Source organism: Solanum tuberosum, unplaced genomic scaffold, assembly GCF_000226075.1.
Source record: "Solanum tuberosum cultivar DM 1-3 516 R44 unplaced genomic scaffold, SolTub_3.0 scf00064, whole genome shotgun sequence".
NCBI classification, from domain to species: domain Eukaryota; kingdom Viridiplantae; phylum Streptophyta; class Magnoliopsida; order Solanales; family Solanaceae; genus Solanum; species Solanum tuberosum.
This window is the reverse complement of record NW_006238990.1, coordinates 1,091,939-1,098,530: the sequence shown is the minus strand read 5'-3', so window position 1 is coordinate 1,098,530 and position 6,592 is coordinate 1,091,939.

The window sequence follows — 6,592 nt, the reverse complement described above, 5'->3', positions numbered from 1 at the left end:
GTTTAGAATTGTGCTAGGGCTTTTATTTGTTTTAAGTGAAGAAAGGGGATGGGGCCAGATGAGGTGGCAAAATGAGTTTTAATAAAAGAAATTTTAGAAAAGGTTTAACTGTATATAAAACGATGATTTTAAAGTCGTGCTGCGAGTGGATGACTTCAACCAATTCACCCAGGCGACTTTTAGTTATAAGGGTGCACAATTAAATATATAATCGTTTATCAACTATCTATACATATATATACCATTTTTTTTAAAGTTACCGGGTGCATGTGAGTCCGCCCCTAATTAAGAAATCCGCTCTTGGCATAATATTTTAAGTTTAACTGAATCTATATGATTTAAAAGTTATTTTCTACAATGAATATAATAGCCTCCTATTATTTATAGAGAACAATATAAAAATTTATTGATTTGTAATTTGTATGGGTTAAATTGGTTTAATGAAAAATGTTAGCAACAAAGAGTAAGAATTGAAATTTCTTTATCTTTCCTTCTTTTTTATTATCACAATCAATTAATAAATTAAATGAGCAAAAAGAAATTATAGTCCATGATAGTTTTTTTAATATGAAAAAACATTTACACGTAAAATTTAAAACTAAACACATGAAAAAATCAATAAGATTCAACATTCAATATAGATACATTAAAAAGTCATATATAAAAGTATAATATTTGAGTGAAAGCAAGGTTACATTGAATTTTGAGCCTAAAGGATTGTTTTTAAATTAATTTTCCATGAGTTGAAACTATACAACTAACAAAACCTCTTTAATTTCTTCTTAAATAAAAACAAAAGATGCCATATTGATTTAATTATAGCACTTAAAAAGGCAAATTCAACAATTTTAGTGAAAATTCATTAACTGTATAATAAATATAAGAAATCTATATAAAAGGTACTGAAAACATAGTTAATAATATTTAATTTCACTATTATAGATACTTGAATCCATAGTTCAATCAATTCTGGCTTGCTAAAATCCAAAATATCTTCAAACTCTCTATATATAGCCTCTGAAATTTTTTTATTGGATTAACATATATACATATATATTTAAATATTATATTAGATAAAATTAATGACGATCCAAATTTACATATTTTTCTTTAAAAAAAATACCCCCACCCTACCAAAATATATAATATGTTGTTTTTATAGAATGATTTTCAATAATAATTTGTAAACTCAGTGTCACTCCCCGAGCCTACACTCTGGACGCAACTAGCACTTGAGAACCATTGTTGGCACCAAGTGAACTCTTGGCCTAGCTCAACTCTCAACAGAAGACTTACTCAGCAACATATGAACTCAAAAGTAAAACTTTACTCAAACTCTCAAAATAGATACTCAGAATATTTTAACTAAAACATTCACTAGTCAAAAGAGTCAACTCAAGACTAGAAGATCAACAATGAAAATGAAACATACTTCTCAAAACCCTACTTTCTATGAAGCCTCTACTAACTGAGATGGACATCGGACAAGACCCACGACATCCTAATAAACAATACTGAAATGTAAACTTAATGTGAAACCCTCTGGAAAGAAAGGAGGCTCACAAAATCTAGCTGGAACACGACTTGATAAATGGAGCGTCGGTTGCTGATCCTGATTACCTCTATCTACTTCATGAAAAGATGTAGGACAAATGACATCAGTACATTTAATGTACGAGCATGTAAGGGTAATACTGAACATAACCTGCATGCTTGAACTGATAAAAAGGAAACCATACTCACCTCAACTCAACTCGACTCAATGATATTGAAGAACTCAGAAATACTCAACTCAGTTCAATATAAAAGCAATAATAAGATGAATTATAAATAAAGTTGTTAAAACGGTAATTTGTAACTCAATGTATTTAAAAATATAATAAAATTTTTTTACTCTTATTTTGTATGTAAATATACAAACTAACTCTATTTGGGAGATTCTCTAACCGACAATGATCACTATGAGTTATGTGATGATACAACGTCTCACCTTGTAACGTCTCAAAATTTGAAATAGCTAGGAAGAGGCTTATAATTGGAAATAGTCATTTTTGGAAATAGTGAAAATCTGGAAAATTGTTTAAGTTAGGAAAAATGAGTTTTTGGTCAACTTCAAACGGATATAACTCCTAACTCATGATGATTTAGGTGTAGTTCGAGATATCGTTGGAATTCCCTTCGAATTATCTTTCCAATGCTTCCAAGTTTGCTCAATTCCGAGTTCGTATGATTAAATTATACCCTTTGGAAGTTGGGTTGTCCCAATAAGGAAATGCCCAATCCGGATTTTTGAAGGGTAGTTTGGTCGTTTCCTTACCCAGTTAACTATATCCATTTTTAGTAAATTAATTGGGGTCAAACTGAGTTAGTTCAGTTTACGCTTTTGAAAATAGAGTTAGGTTTTTTTGGGAGAAAGACCGCAAGAGAAAAGAGAAGAGGAAAAGCAAGATTCGCCAAGAACGATCGATTTGGTTGTGAATTCGCCAAGGAATTTATCCTACAAGGTATGTTAGTCTCTCATAGCATTGGGTTCATTCACCCATGCGCCAAACATGTTTAGTTCAGCCAAATTTGTCCTAAAAGATTTGAAAGTTGATATTATTGGCATGTAGTCTTGAATTTAAATGTTGTTCTTGAATTGGGATGAATTGAGGAGTTTCTGAGATCTTTATGTTGAGTTTTACAGTTGTTTTGAGTTATGTTCTTGAGTACATATGCTGGGTATCAGGATTTGAAATGAATTTGAGGAAAATATTTGAGTTTAGGTGAATTAGGGCTGGAAAACGTAGAAGGAGAGAGTTGGGTGCGATCTGGCACGCAAGTCAGCGTTACAGACTTGCTCCCCTAGTGAGCAAAAATTTTCTCCACGTCGTGGCTAGGACGTGGACTCCTGTGTCTCAAAATTTAATTTCGTGAGTATTATTTTAAACCATCTTCGTGTCGCGGACTTGTTCCAAGATGGTGATTTCGTGACTTTTCTCATGTTTAGTTATCAAAAATCATTCCTAAATATCATTAGGCCTTTCTTATCATAAATCATAATCCTTGAAGCCCTAATTCAATTCAAAGAGAGTTAAGAGTCAATTCGAGTAAGGTTAAGGGTCAAGTCAAGATAAGTTCTTAAAGTTTTCAAAAATCTTTCACAAACATTTTAACTTTGTTTTAAGACTTAAGTTCTAGTTAAGCCAAGAGGAAAGATTTGAAGTTTCATTTCTTCAAAGAAGTATATGGACACTAATTATTCCCAAGAAGTTTGAAAATGTTTTTACATTTTGAGAAAGAAAAGGGAACATCGATTCCAAGAGCTTTTAAGCTAAGTTTTGAGTAATTATCTCAAACCCAAGAAAGAAATTGTTTTTAAAATATATGAGCTAAGTATATTTTTGGGAGTAGTATTGAGCACCAATATGGGAATGCGAGTTCACATTAATTTAAGTCTCCATAAACCATGTAGCCATCATGGGTATTAGAGGATCATACTTTTTAGATGATCACTTAAGTTAAGCTAGTGGATCCACTAAGTTAAGCGTTCTATATGAAGGCAAAGTATAGGAAAGTTCTGACAGCGTGGGAATGACGTTGTATCACCACTTAGGCTCATAGTGGTGGTTGTCGGTTAGAGAATCTACCCACAAAAACTATATTACTTTATTATATAAGTAAAGTTGAGTTTGTTATTGCATTTTCTTTAACGAACTAAGTTGGTTTTACTATTTACAAGGCTTTCTATATATATATATATATATATTGCATGTGTTTTATTGCTTTATATTGAGTTTGGTTATTCATGAGTTGAGAAGAGCCAAGGTAAGTTTTCTTTCAGAATCTTTTCAAGGCTATGTTATGTTAGCATTCCAACTCGCATACTCGTACATTCAATGTACTGATGCCAGTTGGCCTGCATCGTCTTATGATGCAGAAACATGTATCCAGGATCAGCATGCAGCGCCTCGTTGATCAGGTTCAGCAATCAAAGTCTGTTGGTGATCCTCCTTGCATTTCAGAGGACTGTTTTTATCATTTGCTTTCCAGTTTTCAGTTGTTAGGATGATCGGGGGTCCTGTCTCGATATCCCTTTTTTTTTAGAGGTTTCATAGACAGTTAGTAGTTCAGATGTCTTTTCCTTATCTTTCAGATGTTGTTTAAGACTTAAGTTGCCATTTTGGCTAAACTTTATATCTATTTAAAGTTATATTTTGAGATCATGTTGTTAAGTTAAGTCTTCCGCTAAGTTGTGTAAGCTAGGACAAGGGGTTGCTTAGGGCCAGCAATGGTTCTCGAGTGCCAGCCACGTCCGGGGTGTAAGCTCGGGTTGTGACAAACTTTGTATCAGAGCCCAGAGTTCAAGTGTCTTAGGGAATCTATGAAACCGTGTCTATAGAGTCCTAGTTATCGATGTGAAGCGTGCCACATCTATAATTAGGAGGTTGCAACACTTAGGAAAATTTCTCACTTCTTTCACACTCATTTCGTGCATTGGAGTTGATCTCTAAAAGTTTCTCTCTAATTTATGCTTACGCATGTTCTCAGATAATCATGCCTCCACGAAGAGCAGTCAGAGGTCATCCTGCTAGACGCAATGTTGAGGAACAAGAGTTACCCAATGCACCTAAAGTGTAACCTCAAGGGGAAGTTACTAATGATGAGTTCTATAAAGCTATCAGAATGTTGAGCCAAGCGGTGACTAACCAAGTTGGGCAGCAAAGATGAGATCAACAAGAAGAGGCTGACACTTCAAGGATTCGTGAGTTCCTGAGAATGAATCCTTCAAGTTTCACTGGATCAAGCACTCTTGAGGATCTGCAGAACTTTGTTGATGAACTGAAAAGGGTGTTTGATGTGATGCATGTTGTTGATACTGAGAGAGTTGAGCTACCTACATATCAACCGAAGAATGTCGCTAGAACTTGGTTCGACCAGTGGAAAGGGGGTAGAGCTTATGATGAACCACCTGCGAGTTGGGACTGTTTTGCGGAGACTTTCTTGCGGTGATTCTTTCCCAGAGAATTGAAAGAGGCTAAGGTACGAGAATTTCTTACACTTAAGCAGGATTCTCTAACTGTGCACGAGTATGGGTTGAAGTTCACCCAACTATCTCGTTATGCTCCGAAAATGGTTAAGGACATGAGGAGTAGAATGAACTTGTTTGTTGCTGGGTTGTCCCGTCTATCAAGAAAATAGGGTAGGGCAGCGGTGCTCATAGGTGACATGGACATATCAAGGTTGATGGTTTATGTGCAGCAGGTTGAGGAAGAGAAGCTGAGGGACAGGGAAGAGTTCGGAAGTAAGAAAGAGAAGACAGGGAATGAGTCTGTGCAGCTGAAAGGTAATGTGAACTGTTCGTCCTTTCAGCAAAACCAAAAAGGACCTGCTCTATCATCTGCTAGTGCACCTGTATCCAGAAACAAAGGTGAGTATAATGGCCAAAATTCACAGAACTTCAAAGCTAGACATGCACAGTCTCAAGGTAGTGTGGCACAAGGAGGTAACTGGGCTCCTGCATGTGGTAAGTGTAGTAGGACCCACCCAGGTAAGTGTCGTGATGGCCAGATAGGTTGTTTCAATTGTGGGCAAAAGGGTCACATCATGAAAGAGTGTCCTAAGAACAGGCAAGGTAGTCGCAATGAGGGCAATAGGGCCCAATCTTCATCAGTTGCTCCACCAGACAGGGCTGCACTTAGAGGAGCTACTTCCGGTACCTGCGGAGGAGAAAAGCGGCTTTATGCGATCACTAATCGCCAAGATCAAGAGAACTCTGTAGATGTTGTCACTGGTATGATTAAAGTCTTTGCTTTTGATGTTTATGCCTTACTAGACCAGGAGCAAGTTTATATTTTGTAACCCGTTATGTTGCAAATAAGTTTGATGTTCTTCTTATGAAACTCTGTGAACCCTTTTGTGTTTCTACACCTGTTGGGGAGTCTATTCTAGCTGAGAGAGTATATCGTGATTGTTTCATTTCCATCAATCACAAAGATACCATGGCTGATTTAATTGAGTTAGACGTGGTAGATTTTGATGTCATTCTGGGTATGGACTGGCTTCATTCCTGGTATGCCTCCATTGATTGTAGGACTCGAGTTGTCAAGTTTGAGATTCCTAATGAGCCAGTCTTAGAGTGGAATAGTAGTACAATACTGCCTAAATGTCATTTCATTTCATACCTTAAGGCAAGAAAGTTTGTTTCTAAGGGTTGTGTCTATCACTTAGACCAAGTTAATGACTCTAGTGTTGAGATATCTCCCATTCAGTCAGTTCCGGTAGTAAAAGAGTTTCCAGAATTCTTTTTTGATGATCTACCCGGAGTCCCTTCGAAGAGAGAAATAGACTTCGGCATAGACATCATTCTAGATACTCATCCTACATCTATTCTGCCATATAGAATGGAACCAACAGAGTTGAAAGAGCAGTTGAAAGATCTTTTAGAGAAAGGTTTCATTCGACCAAGTGTCTCGCCTTGGGGTGCTCCGGTGTTGTTTGTGAGAAAGAAAGATGGTTCCCTTAGGATGTGTATAGATTACCGTCAATTGAACAAGGTTACCATCAAGAACAAGTATCCTCTCCTAAGGATTGATGATCTTTTCGATCAGTT